The sequence below is a fragment of the Diplotaxodon limnothrissa genome, linkage group LG17, assembly GCF_057381915.1.
Source record: "Diplotaxodon limnothrissa isolate DT_005_m linkage group LG17, D_limnothrissa_male_GT1.1, whole genome shotgun sequence".
NCBI classification, from domain to species: domain Eukaryota; kingdom Metazoa; phylum Chordata; class Actinopteri; order Cichliformes; family Cichlidae; genus Diplotaxodon; species Diplotaxodon limnothrissa.
The window spans coordinates 27484772-27503086 of NC_140612.1; positions in this window are offsets into that span (position 1 = coordinate 27484772).

Consider the following 18315-nt stretch of genomic DNA (forward strand, 5'->3'; position numbering starts at 1 on the left):
GATTTTTTGCTTGATGTGGATCTTTAATGTAGTTTACTGTTTGTGTGGCCCTTTACTGTGCAATGCAAGGGTTATGGGCATTGTTGCAATAGTAATGCTGAGTGATTCTGGCTATTGTATTGAAGACATACTTTTATAGTAATAAACTACTTATAGTACTTAAAGTATGAATACTAAAATTGAAGAACAATGGCAACCAAACAGCTGACAGTATTATACTTTACTGTACACTGTAAAATAACAATTTAATAGTTGTAAATCTAGATGACAGTGCTTACTGTACAGTACAACCCCCCCCCCCCCCCCAAAAAAAAAATACATAAATAAAATAAAATTAAAATAAAAGGTTTATATGGAAAATTACAGTAGGATCTTCAAATGTATAACAGCATAAATGACAGTATTATACTTAAAAATGTACATGTCATATAGCAGGGAAATGTAATACTTTTTACAGTCGAATACTACTGTTATACTTTACATGAGTTATAATGGTATAATGGGAAACATACATGTGGCCATATTACAGTGTAAATGCAGGACATTACTATTTGTTTTTACAGCAAATAACTGTTCTACATTACAGTATAAAATTTAAACAGTTAATAGTTAAATGCTGGCAAAATCATTTAAGTACTTTTTGATAGTTTCCAAGCAGCGACATTGTCTGATTTTATTTTGAAGGCAAGCTAACCTATTTTTCAGCCTTCCTCTAAATAATGGAGCTGACTTAACCCCGCTCTTGCTCACATGGGAGACATGTGGGAGGGGAGGGTGTGTGTGTGTGTGTGTGTGTGTGTGTGTGTGTGTGTGTGTGTGTGTTTGACTTTCATTGGCTTTAAGCAACCATGGGATGGATGGATGGATACTGTGTCCAGGGCCCAAATCGGGACAGTGGTCATATGTCCTGACAGCCTGCTGCCTTATTTAGAAGGAAGGTGTAAAAACAGTCGCAGCCAGTCACAGCAGAGCAAATGGCAATCATGTCTGACACTTCCTTAGCTGTTTGTCCAGGAAGTTTACACAACCAAATATTCTGCCTGGTCAGATTGCGCGTTATTATTGTAAGTAACACACCCTGCAACTAACATAAAAATATAACTGGCATATATCAAATACTTGGCATTGTTTTGGGTAACCCATTAAATTCAGACCCAGAAAGTTGTACTGCTGATGGAAATAATTAGGCAAAAATAATCATTTTACTTTGGATAAATATCCACATTTTGTTCTATCATCATTTAAAAGACTTCATTTCAACAAATTGACATGGTTTGTTCAACGGAAACTATTTTCACAATGAAATAATTCTTATTTACTGCTTCTTAGCAGTACATAAAATCATTCTAGTGAATGATTTAGAGCATACTATAACGCCATTCTAAGCATTTACAACATTTACTACAATTTCCCTTGTGGGTGAATGTATGTAATAAAAAAGCAAACACTGTCCCTGAATTATTCACAATCAATAAAAAGGTTTGGTTATAACATTGTGAAAATAAAAATAATTCTGAGTGCACTGGGTTCACCCCCTCCGCCTCGCTTTACATCCATGTTTGCATCCTGCTCTGCAGGGTGCTGGTAGGAGATGAAGGCTCAGGGGAATTCCCAGATTGCCACAGACCTCTGAGGCCCCGAGGTGGTATCTGCTGCCAGGGAGCCTCAGACCCACCTTAGCAACTGTGGAGGCCTCAGTGCAGATAAACAGCACTACCAAGAGACTCCACGATGGAAAAAAAGACAACAAATAAACAAACCGTTTTAATTTAGATTCTAAACTGGGAGGATACGTTTGAAAATGGCCCACAGCCAAGCTGCATTTAGACACACCAACACACTTAAAAAAACAATCAAAGCTAAGCACACAGCAAATTCTGGTCTTTGGAATAAACTCTCAGGGAGTTCAGATTAACTACATTTGAGTGTACATGCGTGACCATCGAATGAACTCTAGTGCAGAGTTAGAGTAACTCTTTTCCGGGAGTTGATTTTTCAACTCTTTATAGGAGTTAAAACTAAACTCTCACGGAGTGAAATTTCTACTACCATATAGAGTAAAATTTAACTCATAACTAGAGTTAAGTTTGATATTAACTCTTTTGTAGTGTTACTCATCAATTGAAAAAAGTTTTAGGTTTTTGGTGCAAATTACTACAAAAACACAATAGTGATTATTATGAATGTATGGATTTTATTTATCAAAAATAACATATTCAAATATGAATGCTGCATGGATTAACATACATTCTGTGTAACAGTACTGTAATAGCATAATATCCACCATTATTGGCAGCTAAACAGTTGAGGTCAGAAAGGCCTAACATTGGGCGAAAAGAAAAAAAAAAACAGAATTAAAGGAAAAAAATGACTACAGAATAAGCACTTCTTGTAATGCAGTGTTAACGTGAGGAAGACTCTGTAAAGTCTCCATCAAGCCAACAAATTAAGTAATGCAACTCTCTCACAGAACATAAAATTGTGAATCACACCCATATGACATTTGGGCATCAAAACATTTGAAATGTCTTACTTTCTCCCTTTCTAGGACCAGTATCTTCTTAAAAATGGTTTCATTTACCTGAAAAGCAGGACACTGATCATGGAAACACGTTTCATGGTTAACATGCATAACAAAAACAGAGAGAGAGCGAGAGAGAGAGAGCAAGTCTTATTACACACTACAGTTGCAGAGCAAACTACATGAAATACTATATTAAATTTTTTTTCTCTAATCTGTTTTATCTTCGTGTTTAAGCTTTTTCAAGTAATGGCAACTAAAGAGTCAAGTATAAGTCAATTAAGTACTGTATCTACATTTCTTTCATGTATGCTGTCCAATAGAGGCTGAACCATTTGAAGTCCGGCATCACTTGTGTCACTGCTCTGACTGCTGGTGGTTGAGACAGACAATGTATCTGTTAGACTTGGAGAGGAGGGCTCTTCCACATGTTGCTTCAGGACAGTCAAATCTGAGGGTGACAAATAAAAATATTAGAATACAAGGTATATACAATCAAAAACACAACACAACAAAGATACCATTTATGCACACAGGGCCAGTAAATTGCACGGTTTGATTAAATTATATTTTCTCCCAGGAGAACAGATGGTTATTTTGTATTTTATTATGGTAATATACAATTTACATACCACAAGGTGTGAGTGTCACATAGTGTGTTAGGTCTGAGCAGTCACGCAGCTTCTTGGATGATTGTGTTTCCAGGATGTCTGAAATGCATGTGATAAATCCAACTTACTGTTGAGCCATGAAAACAGCATTTTGTGATTGTTACCACAGGATATTAGACAAATTAAAAATGTTTATTTAAGAGTAACTGTACAAATCAAATCCTTCAAAATCTATCAGAGCATATATTTACTTACCTTCAGCTGTATAGATGACAAAACACACCTCTTTGACTGCTGCAAGTTCAGGAAAGATATCCTCATCCACCTCTATACCCTGCTCATCCGTGACTTTCAGTGCTGCATTTTCTGGTATGAGAAACTTCTGCTGCACTGAAGTAAAATCATCACTTAGTTAATAACAACATTATCATTTCCTCTTTAATGACTTGGTACAAACCATGTATAACTTACCTGCTCTCACAAAATCTGTGAAGCTGACTTCTTCCAATTTTGCATATTTCTTTGTCTCTCTGTGTTTTACTTTTATCAACATCTTGGCCACCTACGGAAAAAAATACCTTTACTACTATGAAACACAACACAAGAAGAAGAGGTTGTTTATGGTAACTCTATGTAAACTGTGTATAACTTAATCAACGAACACTGTCTTACATTGAGTTAGCCTGTCCACACTAAATATTGCTTAAAATCTATTTAGCTAGGCTGGTTTAGCAGACAATGTGACTGCATGTTTGCTGTGTCCTTGTCTTTACAGTTCTGGAGACAGGGTTGTGTGCATGTCTCAGTGTGCAGCAGGACTAACTAACTGATGTTAATGGTACCTCAACATCTCATCAGTGCAGGCTGCACCTCTCTTTGGTTAAATACGGCCATTACCATGAGTCTAAACAGAATATTACTGTAGTTAGCTAACGTTAAATTAAACGTTGGTGTTAAAATTAAGAAATAGAAATAAACGTTTTCATTGACAACGTGAAATGTGTATCTTAAAATACAGTAAGATAAGTAAGTTAGCTAACTTTTGACTAGCATTAGCCTAGCTGCTATCTCCAAATCAGCATAACATACAGAAAACACATGTAGTGCTAGTTAGTTAACTTTATATTTTACTTGTGCATCCATGTAACTGAATATATATATATATATAAATAACATCACTACACTCACAGAAAATTCCAAAGTAAATAAAGTATTTTTACCTCCTACATGTCGGAGTCCAAGAAAGAAACACAGATAGGCGCTGTAACGGTCGACAGACAAACAACACCAGCAATGTGTTGAATTAGACTCCTTAGCACCCAGTGAATGAACACCTAAATATTACACCGCTTTAGAGTACTCCCCAACACTGACTGTAGTATAAGGTGAAAAATAAACTCCCGGAATGTAACTCTTGCGCACTTTTATGCCTAACTCCAGAATATTTAACTCCAGTGATTTGCTGTGCAGGAAATGCTTGTATGTTATGAACACAACTGCACAAAAATAGTCTACATTTTCATAGTTTAAGATCCAAACATGCGATATCATATATAGTCAAAGCAGATGCTGGGAGACATTTTCTGTGGAGCTCTAGAAATACATTTACTTTTGGTACTAGTTAAACCAGCTTATTGGTCACCTGGGAGACAGTGAAAAGAACTTCTGTCTCTATCTGCATCTCTTCTTCTTCAATTGTTGCATTGGTTGCATAGTGTGAATCTTTATAGACTCTAAAAGACAAGAACTGGGTGCACAAGTTTGACTTTATTTAGGATTGTCTCTAATCCACAAGGGGGCAAAAGTAAACATACAGGCATATATACATGAACCCCAAGTAATATTTGGTCAACTGTGCCTTAGCAAGTTGCACCTTGACCAGATGCTTCTGGCAGCCATCAACATGCTTCTGGGATAATTCTGGATATTTAAACACTCTTGGCAGAACTGATAGAGTTCATTTAAGCATAGTCCTGAAATTTCTAGTTGGTTTGAACTGAAAGATTTGGGAAGGCCATTCCAGAAGCTGTTATCCTGCTTCATCCATTTCAAAACCAGTTTTGATGGTGATGTTTGGGATCATTGCCTTGTTGGAACACACGACTTTGTCCAGGTTTCAATCATCTAGCAGTCTATTTGAGCTGAAGTTGAAGAATTTCGAGGTAGTCCTCCTCTGCCATTATTCCATTCACTTGCAATGTACCAGTACCACTGGCAACAAAACAGCCCCAGAGCATGATACCACCACCACCATGCTTGACAGCTAGTACAGTGTTCTTAGTCAAGTCATCTTTATTTATATAGCACATTTAAAAGACATCAAGTGTCGGCCAAAGTGCTGAACAGAGGGATAATATAATAAAATAATTAAAATAGAAAGAAAACATTTAAAAACTTTAGGCATTTGTCACTCAAGCCTGTCACGCCTGCAACTTGTTCAAAATGCAGCCGCAAGGCTCCTGACGGATACTAGAAAGAGAGAGAATATTACTCTACATTGGCTGCCAGTTAAACATAGAATCGATTTTAAGGTTTTATTATTTGTTTTTAAAGCTCTCCATGGTTTGGCTCCAGGTTACATTTCAGATCTTCTTAGCCTGCACTTACCCACTTGATCTCTGCGCTCCTCCAGTCAGATGGTTTTATCAGTTCCACGCTCCCAGCTCAAATCTAGAGGTGACAGGGCTTTCTCCATTGCCGCCCTGAGACTCTGGAATAGTCTTCCCCCCTTCATAAAATTCTCTTCATCCTTGGAAGTCTTTAAATCGAATCTCAAGACCTACTTATTTTCCAAGGTTTTCGGATCTCTTTGATATCTTTTTTTATTCTGTCTATTTGGTCTTTTATCTTATTGGATGGTGTTGTATGTGTATAGTACAGTGTTCTTAGGCTTGAAAGCCTCAGTTTTACTCCTCCAAATATTCCCTTTGTCATTGTGGTCAAATTGCTCAATCTCTGTCTCATCTGGCCATAAAACCTTGGTCAAGCTTTTGGCTTTGGACAGCTGCAAATGTCTATCAGGATTGAAGGTGATGCTTTTAGACCAGGGGCTTCTTTCTTCTTTCTCAGTCCATAGAGACGTAAAGCTGTCTTTACTGTGAACAAGAATGTTCCAGCAGTTTCTAATTCATGGCAGGCTTGAGCCTTTGTGGTTCCTGGGTTGTTCCTGAACATCCTAAAAAATCTTCTCTAATCAGACGGTGACAGTTTGGGTCTTCTTCCAAAGAAGACCCAAAGTGGTGATACATCTGAATAACAGTATTCAGACGCATTTGTTTGAACTGATGATCTTGGAATCTACAGATATTTAGAAATGTTTATTTAATGAATTAAATTAAATGTATTTAATATTTATTTAGGTCACTCATGATCAATAACTAGAAGTGAGTGGGCCTTGTCAAGTCAAAAAACGCTTATTAAAAGATTTAAGAGCACATATGTGTATATTTGACCTTATATTTACACTTTTGACCTTGTGTGGATTAGAAAAAAACATACATTGAAATTTGCGCACCTAATTCTTATTTTTAAAGCGTTTAAAGATGCATGCATGTGTGAATTGTTTCATCACAGAATAAGAACACTTCAAAGAAATCTTTAAAAGCCCCAAACTTATCATGATCATGGTAATTCTAGGGAGCAATAAAAACACAATCATATTATCAGAATAAAATAACAAGAAACTGCACTTGAAAATATCCCAGAGGGTTTTTGGATATACTTAATTCGCTGAGTAAATTAACGCTGTGGGCAGAAAATTTGGAACCAGGATAACCTTCCATGAAAACCCCCTTGATGAATTGAAGTAAAGCAGAGAATTAGGATTTTTTTTAGTCCCAGTGGGACAGAAATACTGGATCAGGCTGAATAACAAATTAATGACACAGGCTCTTGATTTGCTTTGTAAGCACACGACTATGCAAACCAAGGCAACCAATACCCTGAATAGACAAAACTATTGACAGGGTGGAACTTTAATCAATGGAGAGTGGCCACCTTTAATGAGACGGTGCTGAGCTCCTGAGATTAATTCAGCTAATGCTGTTAAACTGGTGTGACGCTGAGCCTGCTCTTTAGTAAAGGCACCTCTCTGAAATCCTGAAAACTTACAAACAGATGCAGTTTTGAGCAAATTATGCTTTATACCACGTTTTTGCACAGCGGAAGATTACAGCAGACAGAGTGGGTAAGGGTAGTAAACATGTTTTAATCCTACCTACTTCACAGTCACTTAACATTAAGAGTGTAAATGCAGGAAAAGAGAAAAAAATGATATTTTTATCAAGAAAAGTAGCTGATTATCATCTTTAAAAAGCACTTATTCATCAATAATGTAAAGTCATGCTGCAGTGATTTGTTATTGGAGTTTTGGGCCGCTAAAACGAAAAAATGACATCAAGCCGTGTAAGACGAGTGACACGTGCAGCAGCCTTAATTTCCTCTAATGCATACACACTGATTACTTTCGTTTAGTTCACGCTGTCTTTAAGATTATTATTCTTAAGTTTGGAAACTACCTCCAGGGCCATAAGAGACATGAAGATGCCTTTGTTGTTACAAGCATGTTGTCTACTATGTTGGCTGGCTAGTGAGAGAGTTGAATAATACTCACCAAACTGTGGGGCAACAGGAAGGCAGAAACTTGCACACATATTGGAGCAAATTGATTTCTCCTGTAGACTCGGCTTGACTGAATAAATTAGAGCTGAAGTAGATGACAAAGAAACTGGAGACTCACACAAACAAAAGTATCTGCATTTTACCGTCGTCATGTCAGCTGTCTTTTCTGCAATTATAGGATCTATTTAGTGCTCACACCCACACACACACACATGGATACACAGAGCTTAGTCGGAAAACCAGAAAGGAGCATAGGAAAGAGCTTTCCAAACAGGTTTTGTTCATATTACCAAAGTGTAAGTAACTGGATACAGGAGGACGCAAAGCTCTTTCAATCACTTTTTTATTAACAGGGGGTTTAAATGATGATATTGAAACAACAGCTGGGAGACCCTGAGACGGAGAGGGGATTTCTCTAGCATGACATCAGAGTCACTGGCAGGGATGGGAAATAATACTCAGTCCAACTGTGTGAGGACTGACAAAGCTGAAGAGGCCTTCACAGGAGTAAAACGTCACAATTGCAGCAGTTAATGTCACTAGATTTACAGGTATTTACTCATAAACCAAGGACATATTAAAACAGTGAGTGGATGATAGCGCATGGTGGAAAGTCACTGAGGAAAAAACAAAGTCATTAGGATCCTGAATGCTGGCGAAAACCTTTGTGCCAGTGCATGTTGCAGTATTTTGTCTGGTTAAATATGAGCCTTAAACTGTTGGTGGGACTATATAAACGAGTTACGGGTAAACTGTCATTGAAATCCATAAGTCTCCAACTCTACACTTAAAAGTTATAATTTACTTTGCTCGGGGAAGAAAAGCAAACTGGTGATCAATCTAAAACTACTGGCTACAATGGTAGCACCCTAAAGGAGCAAACGGGTTCAGCTTTTTGCTGAACCAGCTAATGTATAATTCAGTAGCTGGGTCACGCTTTTGTCTTTTGCAGCTTTGCCTATTTATGACACAGAGAGAAAGTGGAAATACTGTGAAAACCTTGCTAACTGACATAAAACGTATGCAGTGGCTTTAAACTATGGAATAAATCTGGTTCTTTCACTATTACTTTGTCAAGCTTAAAGCTCCACAGGGGACACAAAGAGCAGCCTGCCAGGATGGAGGGTTCCCAGTAAAAATATCTTTTCAAGGGTACAGCTTGTGCACCTTGCAGAGAAAGATGTGCCTGCTGCTAAATTAGGCGTACAGTGACTAAGGGAAAAAGAAGCCAGGCAGTGGTGACTTTTCAGGCGGTTTAAATCCCAAAGAAATGACACAGCAATTTTTATTTTCATGCCAGGAAGACATACACAGCACACAGTTGTTAAGTACATGTGTTCAACTATGCTTATTAATACAAATATCTAATTAGCCATCCACAGCGACTGGGTGTAGACAGGGTCAAGACGACCTGCTCAAGTTTAAACTCAGCATCAGAATGATGAGGAAAGATGATTTCAGTGACTTTGAATGTGACATGGTTGCTGTTCTGAGTATTTCAGAAACTGCTGATCAGCTGAGGTTTTCCCACACAACCATCTCTTGGGTTTGCAGAGAATCGTCAGAAAAAGATAAAATTCCCAGTAAGCAGCAGTTCCCGGGTAGAAAATGCCTTGCTGATGTCAGAGGTCAGTGGAATATGGCTTCCAAGTGATGGTGAAGCAACAGTCACTTGTTACAGGTATGTAGAAGAGTAACACAGTGCATCAATCCTTGAAGGAGATGGGCTACAGCAGGAGAAGACCACGCCAGATGCCATTCCTTTCAGATAAGAATAGGAAATTGAGACCGCAATTGACACAGTGTCACCAAAACTGGAGAACATGATTGGAAAAATGTTGCCTGGGCTGATGAGTCTCAATTTCTACTTTGAGATTTAGATAGTAAGAGCAGAATTTGGCGTAAACAGCATGAAAGCACGGAACGAACAGAAGATTTATCTCCACCAAATGTGTGATGCTACCATGTCAATGTGGACCAAAACCTCTGGGGAATGTTTCCAGCACCTTGTTGAATGTATGACATGAAGAACTACGGCAATTCTAAAGAAAAGGGTGGCCCAATCTGGCACTAATATGATGTACCCATTGCAGTGGCTGGTGAGTACAGTTTTCACACCCTTTGTAACATTAAAACTTTGCACTGTTTAACAGTTATTTCTGTAAACGTTCAAAGCAAAAATCTAACTTTTTACTGCCTCCAACTTCATAAAGGTGAGGATTTGTTGTTGTCCTTTGTTACATGTAAGGATAAATTTAATATAGTAGGATTTTTCACTGTGTTACACATTCATTGTGGGACAGGTGAATTTTAATTGGAGTATTTCATCAAGCAAAAACTGTGAGAACTGCATCTTATCGACAAAGGCCCCAGGATACCGTAGAACTGCTTGTGCACTGGGAAGAGTGATTGGCTCACATCATGATCATTGATCTCCCTTTAAGCTCAGTAATTGCGATCTTATCCCACGGAGCTCAAAGATGTGTAAAAATCCGCCCAACAAGCGTGCTATGTTCAGACAGTTTTGCAAGCATTACACTGGAGTAGTGTTAACCTGAAAAGTGCAAGCTCAGCAGGGCTGTCGACTCATAAAGCCTTTAGCATGTAGCACTAAGAATGTTTTACAGAGCAGTTAATATGGCATGTATCTCAATTTCTGTCATTCAATACCTACTGACTACATTTTAAATATGATAACACCTGCTGAAAAAGACAATATATCAAATAAAAGTGCAAGGATAAGTTGAGCAAAAAGTGTAATTTTTACTGGCATGACTGAGTACCTGATCCATTAAAGGATCAATCTATCTGTGGTGGTTTCTTTTAACCTCAACATTAATCTTGTCTCTTCTCAGCTCTGTACAAAATACCTGAGGTTGAAATTTGGTCACTGCCAAATCTTCGGCGTAATCAACTGATCCTTCGATGCAAAAGCTGGCAGTCTTAAAGAAGACCACGAGGAAGGCTATGTTTACGTGGCTACCATGCTGAAAAGTCAGACAGTTTGGTTTATGGCTGTAGGAAGAGATAGAGATCAGAGGAGGTGTCAGCTGCTGAGTCGGCTGCCGATTCCCCTGGCTCCTCTTCCCTCTCTCCCAGGAACCCAACACCAAACCAGGCCACCGGGACCGAGCAGGAGAATGCGAGGAATTCTCTCAGCACATTTGCTCACTGCTTTGCACGTTCTCACCCTTGCGGGATGAAAACCATGCCGCCAGCCCCGTGGATGCGACCGCCTTGCCCCTTTGTGAGCGAACTCGAGGGTGGGCAACAGGGCGGCAACGAGCGGAGGATCAAGGCAATTTTGCTGATGGGTAGAGGAGAGCGTCAGGAATGGCACACTGCTGAGAGAGTGAGTCATCCTGGATGGAGCTGCTGTCATCCTGCCAGCACAACAAAGATCAGATCATTTATTTTTGTCACGGCCCCCGCTGGATGAAATCTAAACCCATAAGGAATGGATCAAAGCTTCTGGCATGCTGCCAGTCCTGGAGAGCAACTAATAACAAATGGCACTTGAGAAAGATCCAGAAAAATAAGTAGCCAACCAGTTTTTATTTCTTTTTAAAACAAAACCAAATCACAAACAAATTTAAGTCATTGAGTAAAACTTGGAAGCAAAGTAGCAGACCACTGATTACTAGTCTTTTCTAGTTCCAAAGATAAGTTGCTGGCAATTAAAAGCAGCGATCAGAAAAGAATGAGGAGGTAAAACACCACAGATGACCTCACGCAGAGGGAAAAGGAGCAACTGTATAAGCAGGTGAGGAGGTCAGGTGGTAATGGTGATGTCTGGTGGGCAGGTGTGGAATAATAAGCACAACAAGGAAGTCCTGAGAGGAAAAAATGGGTGTAAAATTTCATAGCGTATCTTTAGAATGATTTATTTCTCTCCTGTAAATGTTTATTAAGTAAATACTTTAACTATTTTAACTGTAGATTAATGTAAATAAAGACATTTCTGACAGAGCTGCCACAGCAGGTAGTGCTGCATATTCAATCTTACACCAGATACCCTTCCTGATGCAAAACCCAAGGAATTTGTGTCTCCCACAAATTCCACTTATGAATCACTTATGTGTTTAGGATGACCAATTAACCCAACCTCATGCAAGTCTTTGGACTGTGGAAGGAAGCAGGAGTACCAGAGAGAACATGCACCCTCCACACAGAAAGGTCCAAACCTGGATTTGAATCCCCAGCATAAGTTAAAAAAAAAAAAAGTATACAATAAAACCTGAATTATGGGGAACCAAAACTGCCCAAAGACAAATAAATACATACATTTTAAAACACATACAAATACAATACTATTTCTAATAAAAATAATAAATGTAAAATTTGTAATGAGAAAAAAAAAGATTTATCCCGTGACACATTTATAATAACAGCTTCTTCATTTGCTTAGTAAGGCATAAAAATATGCAGATGCAAAGATGCAGAAATAAACAACAGGGACAAATTTAAATATGGAAATAAATGGAAAAGCAAAATAAATAAATAAATAAAACCTGAGGATAATTAACACAGAAGCCAATAAATATAAAACTATTACTTTATGTGGCATTTATCAATGCCAACAATCATATTTCATTTTATTATATTATGGCTATTTAATACCCTATTAATCAGAGTCATTCATTTTTATTTTTTTATTTTGGCTTTTTTGGTCCTCCATAGATGACACCGCCTCAGAGTAAAGCCCAACAAAGACACATTAAAGAATGATATATAGTTAATAAAACATTGTGTGCTAATGAATAGAGGTACAACCTCTTAACAATTCCCTTTCTGTGTGGAAAAAATGCTCCGGCTGCACCCTCCACGTGTGCACATGTGGACATCGCCCTCTGGTGTCCGACAGATCTCTGAATGCACGGGGGTGGGGGGTGGAAGAACCTCCTCCCCCTGTCAGGCATGATAACTCTCTGCATTGCAGCATTGGGTCGCTGGCAAGAGGTCTGACTGGGATCACTGACACTTGAATAAACTTCTGTGAGCTTAACCGTTTGCAATATTAATTCTCTGCATTTCATGTAAGCACAGATCGACAGAGTGGGTGTTCACAAAAAGAAAATGAGTATCTCAAAATGCATAATGTGCACTTCAGGTGCTCAGCTAAACATAGTAAAAAGGAAACTGTGCCATCCCCTGCATTGCAGGTTGTGTACCTCAGTGGGATAATCAAAATAGAGTCAGGCTATAAACTACAGAGTCCAGTGAAGTTTTTTCCACTGTGTTTCAGGTCATAATTGATCACTAAAAAGTTTTAAAAAATTCCTTGTGAGCAAGCCAGTGTTCCTTTCCAGAGGCAGCCGGCTGCTTCCAGAAGTTTGTGGACACTTGCTGGCTCTTAAAGATAGCCGTGTGTTTTGGTTGGCACACAAGGAGCAGTGCACTTTGTAGGAAATGCATAACAGCGAATCTGAGATAGTCTTTCAACAATGAGACGGGAGTGAGAGCGCTGCATCCCAGGCACGACGACACATAAGTCACTGAGATCTCATGTGCTTGTCTCCTTTTGCCTGTGACCCACCTGCTGAAAGGTCGCCCTAATGAGACTGCTCCCCGGGTGCCCTTCAAGTGCCACGCCAGAGTGCAGGAAACAATGCTGTGTTACAGATGCTATTTTGAATGCTGTCACGGTGTAAAACTGGCAGCGTTGAATTATTGCCGGCCCTTTGATGCTGTTTTTATCCCCACCATCTTGTCAGCACATGTAATCATACTGCAGATTCCTCCTCTGGGGCCTGATATCGTCAGTAACACTGCCCCAAAAACACAAGTGAAAACGTCTTGTCACAATGATTCAGCACATAAGAACTTGTAAAAAACTTTTTTTTTTTTTAAAAAAAGAAAAAGAAATCCGCTTTTGCTCTTCTCTCATGCAAGCACCCAGTGATTCGATACTCAGTATTAACAGAGCTGGACTCATGACATGAGCTTTTTAAAAGGTGAAAAATAAAGCGGGCTGGACAGGGATGTTTCTAGGAGTTTTTAAATGGGGTGGGACCAGGAGAAAGGGGGAGGGGGGCACAAATAAATACCAAAACACTTGTAAATAGGTTAAAGCGAGATAATGTAGCTAAGAAAATGTAGTCGATTTATAGTCATTAAAATGATTTATTGTCTTAAGTGGTGGAAGTAAAGAACAATGTCTCACACATCTTTTAAGTTAACCTTTCCAAAGTAAATTAGTTGGAGGCATGTGAAAAGGAGTTTGTTTTTCAAAACTTAAAATTGCTTTACATCTGCAATGATTACAAGAATTTTCAGTTCATGTTATGAGATTATTTAACATTATATTACTCACTGGACACTTTATTAGGTACACATTGGTGGTAGCTGGAACGGGAAGAAGCTGGAACCATTCCTCAGAGATTTTGTTCCATATTGACATGACAGCATTATACACTGACCCGGTACCACCCTAAGGAAAACGCCCGTGGAAGTCAATTTATCTTACGCATTTCATAAGTTCAACTTCCTTGCAATAACCTGGAATCTGAATAAACCATGACTACCCATGGGTTGGAGATTTGAGCAGTAGTAGTAATGACTAATGAGCAGAAATAAGAAAAAGCCCGGTTTGCTTTTCTTTCTCTAAGCTCATTTCTTTCTGCTACAGTCAGCTACATCCGTCAAGTCACCGATCTTTCAAAAATATTTCACCATTTTCTAACCCTCAAGTAGACAAATCTAAAAAAACAAAAGCCACACTGTCTGCGATTATGTCATCTCAGCGTAATTACCAGTTTCTAAACTGTCCAACTTATAATAAGTGTTCCCGTCAATATCCAAGTCATAATTACCACTATAAGTAGTTTTCCAAGAAGAGCCCAAAGAACAGACTCACATGCATGTTAGGTTAATTGGTGATTCCAAACTGGACATATAGGTGTGGATGTGAGTGTGACCAGTTTCTTTCTTGGCCTGTGCTGGACTAGTGACCATTCCAGAGTAATGAGAAATAGTCTCACAAGCATAGATGCACTGAAATATAAAAGATATGGTGTCAATTTGTGACCGGATAGTATGAAAATAAAGCTTCATAAAAGCCATAACCTTTGTGTAGATTACAAAGGATTTATGTTGGCTTTATTTCTTTAAAGGTTTGCAAGCCTTTAACATCCTCTAACCAACACTGCCTGATCCTTTAATCCTGCAATGCTTTAAACAATCATAACTTTTAACTGGACACACTGACATGTCAGTTTGCCGTGTCAGTGTGCGCAGCCTACATGTCCTAAAATCTCTTCACGATTGTACCTCGGCGGCCTCTCATCTCCCTTGCAATTAGCTTTGTGGCCGCCGCATGTGTACACCAAAAAAAGTGAAAATTCCCGTGAAAGCATGCAGTTCAGAAGACGAGGTCTAAGACAACAAACTCCGGAAGCCACTGATTGACAGATCTGTCTGCCCACTCTGATTCCCTGGCTAAAGCTGTGGCTGCTGTGGCAGTGCTGTGGTCGCCGCCGCTCCACGTCTGAAGATGCAAGGCCATTTCTAGGTTACAATAACAAACAGCACTCTGACACAACTGCAACGCCGGATATCCGAAACACTAAGAGCCCATCAAGACAAATTTAGTTTGAGGCTTGTAACTAATTGGTGCCCCCGACCTATGAATGTTCTCTCAGACAGAGCATTTTGTCCCCACGAGCAGCTAAAAATATGCCTGGTTTGCAGCATAATAACACAGCTTGGAAGGACAAATAACCTCCTATGGAGTACTTCTGTTACATTAACAGCAGTACTCAATCATATTCATGCGCAACACTATATTTTTTCAACGTTCCTAAAATATCTTAATAGTGCAGAAGCAGTCTAGTTTCTCGTTGCCCTGTGAGGAATGTAAATAACAACACTGCAGTCTCCACCTGCGGAACAACCATACAGGGGCATGGGTGCAGGGCTCAGAGAGCCCCACACAAACTACCACTCTGAGATGCTATAGAGCGCATAATGATGGCATTCACATCAGTGGTTGAGGGGGGGAAACTGCCTCCTGACCACTTCCAACAAACAAGCTGAAATTAAGACCACTGATGACCTCACGGATGCCAACTAGGCTAGTAAACCCAACTGGATGCCTTGGTCCAAAATAGCCTAGTAATGCTGCCTAGTGTTGCCAGAGAAAGAAAAAAAACAATCTTTATGAATTTTTAAATATGTTACATAATCCACAAATTAAATCTAACAAGGATTAATTTGCGTAAGTAAATTAGAGAAACAGTTACCCCAAATTTCCCTTGTCCCTCTGGACCTCGTTACTCATGTCTTTCATGCATAGAGCCAACTGCTGTAAAATAGTTACTCAGTTTGGGCTTTGTTACAGGGTTTGTTATGAATTAGAGCGACTATAACTGCAGTCTAAAATGCAAAATAATTATCTTTATGTTTTACATTTTTGACATTTTAACCTTGAGATTAATTCACAGACTGTACACCACTAAAACATGCACAAATGTGCAGTATTACCTTTTTTAAAGACAAATTATCATCACATAGCTTAACAATATAAACCCATATAACTGCCACTAAACTCACTAACAGGATATTTCTACTTTTACTTTAGTTTATGTAACAGTCTTTCCCTCTTTAGCGGTCATGTGACTTTGTTTGGGAACATATAGGATTTAGACGTGGTAATTTTAACTGTAGCAGCATATATTCTAAACATTTCCTACAGTTATAAACGGATGTATACGTGTAGATGTGCCAGAGAAACGTGACTGTCGTTTCAGGATTAACTTCGGCATTTTAAGAGAATGCAGGGGTGTGCTCAACCTGTCATTAGTAGCACCGGAATAAATATAATATAAGCATGTATATATGTGTGAATGGAAGCGTTATGTTGTGACCGCAGTGTTTGCATGACTGGATCTGATATTTTAGTCGTGGCTGTAGGCAGTGCTGGAGGAGTTTAGGAATGCGTGACCACAGGGCCTTTTGGCCCCGTGGATGCATGTTCTCCTCCCTTGTCTGGGTCCAAAGGAGTGGACCATCACATCCCTGGTTGTTCCTCAAGGTCCACTGTGTGACAAACCGCAGCCGACAGCCACCCACTCACAAACTAGAAAATGACAACCCTCGGGACAGCTGCCCTTCTCTTGAATGTGCAGTAAAAATGGAGGGATTTTACTTTCATTGCACTTTAGAGGGAGCCGTGATTGCTTCCGCCCTAAGTGTGGGCGACTGAGTAGCAGAGGACATGTCAGGTTCATGTCAATCAGCCAGTCAGAGTCTGTACCTCTGTGAACCAAGACCAGAAGGCATTATGCTGCCATCTGCTGGTAACTTGTCTGACACGACTGATACTGTCACTGCTTGCAAATGAAGAAGCAGAAATGATTCCTCAAAGTTAACTTTCATACAAGATGATGGCTAAGATGCAATCCAGAAACCACAAGTTTCCAGAGAGATGTATTTGATCTGAAATATATTTAGCACAGATGACAGTTTAAAAACACTTTTTTAGACCATTTAAAAGATATTAGTCACATATATTTTTAAGTAAGTGATGTTTATTTCTTCATTCTAGTCCCCCACACACACCTACATCTGCACTTGTGCAAACTTAGGCTTGGCAGCCTGGTACTGTAGGTGTGGAATGAATAACTACTTTAGACTAATTTGGCATATTAAGGGAAGCAAGACACAAGGTGGCAGGTAGCATATGTTACACCAAAGTCTCAAAAGCTAAAGTTTCAGATCCTAAAGTTTTTGCTTAATTAAGCGCTGATCTTCTGCATTAATCCCGGACTAGACTGAACCAGTTTCTTGTCTAAATGATTTATTAAAAAAAAGACGTTTGTCAGCTCTCTGTAGCAGAATTCTTCAAATTGTTGCAAGTGCACTGAAAAAGAAAAACGTTAACCTAAGACTTCCTTTTCAGGGTAAAAATATGGCTTTTGTTTGCCTGTCTGTCTACTGGATTATAAAATTCACACAAACTGATGGAAAAGTCCAGGTCACTATATTTACTGTAAACCTGGGTCATTTAGTCTTGGGCTTAGAGGGGCGATCGTGGCTCAAGAGTTGGGTGTTTGTCTTGTAATTGGAAGGTTGCCGGTTCGAGCCCCGGCTCAGACAGTCTCGGTCATTGTGTCCTTGGGCAAGACACTTCGCCTACTGGTGATGGCCAGAGGGGCCGATGGCACGATATGGCAGCCTCACCTCTGTCAGTCTGCCCCAGGGCAGCTGTGGCTACAACTGTAGCTTGCCTTCACCAGTGAATGAATAGTGGTATTGTAAAGCGCTTTGAGGGGTCCCAAAAAGCGCTATATAAATGCAATCCATTATTAACTGCAATCTTTGATTAGTTCTCGCATATCGAATTTTGGCTTAACTACACAATAGAACCACAACTGCAGTCTCTGAGTTCCTTTCTATTAATCATTCCTAAAGACATAACTAGATTCCTTATTTACTCTGTGTAGAAAGTAATTTGTTATATTACTTACTTGCTGTAGTTTGAGTTACACCCCAGTATCAGCTGTCATGTACATGCAAGAGCAAAGATCCACCTTGTAAAAAGAAGGAAATACAAAAAATCCTTCT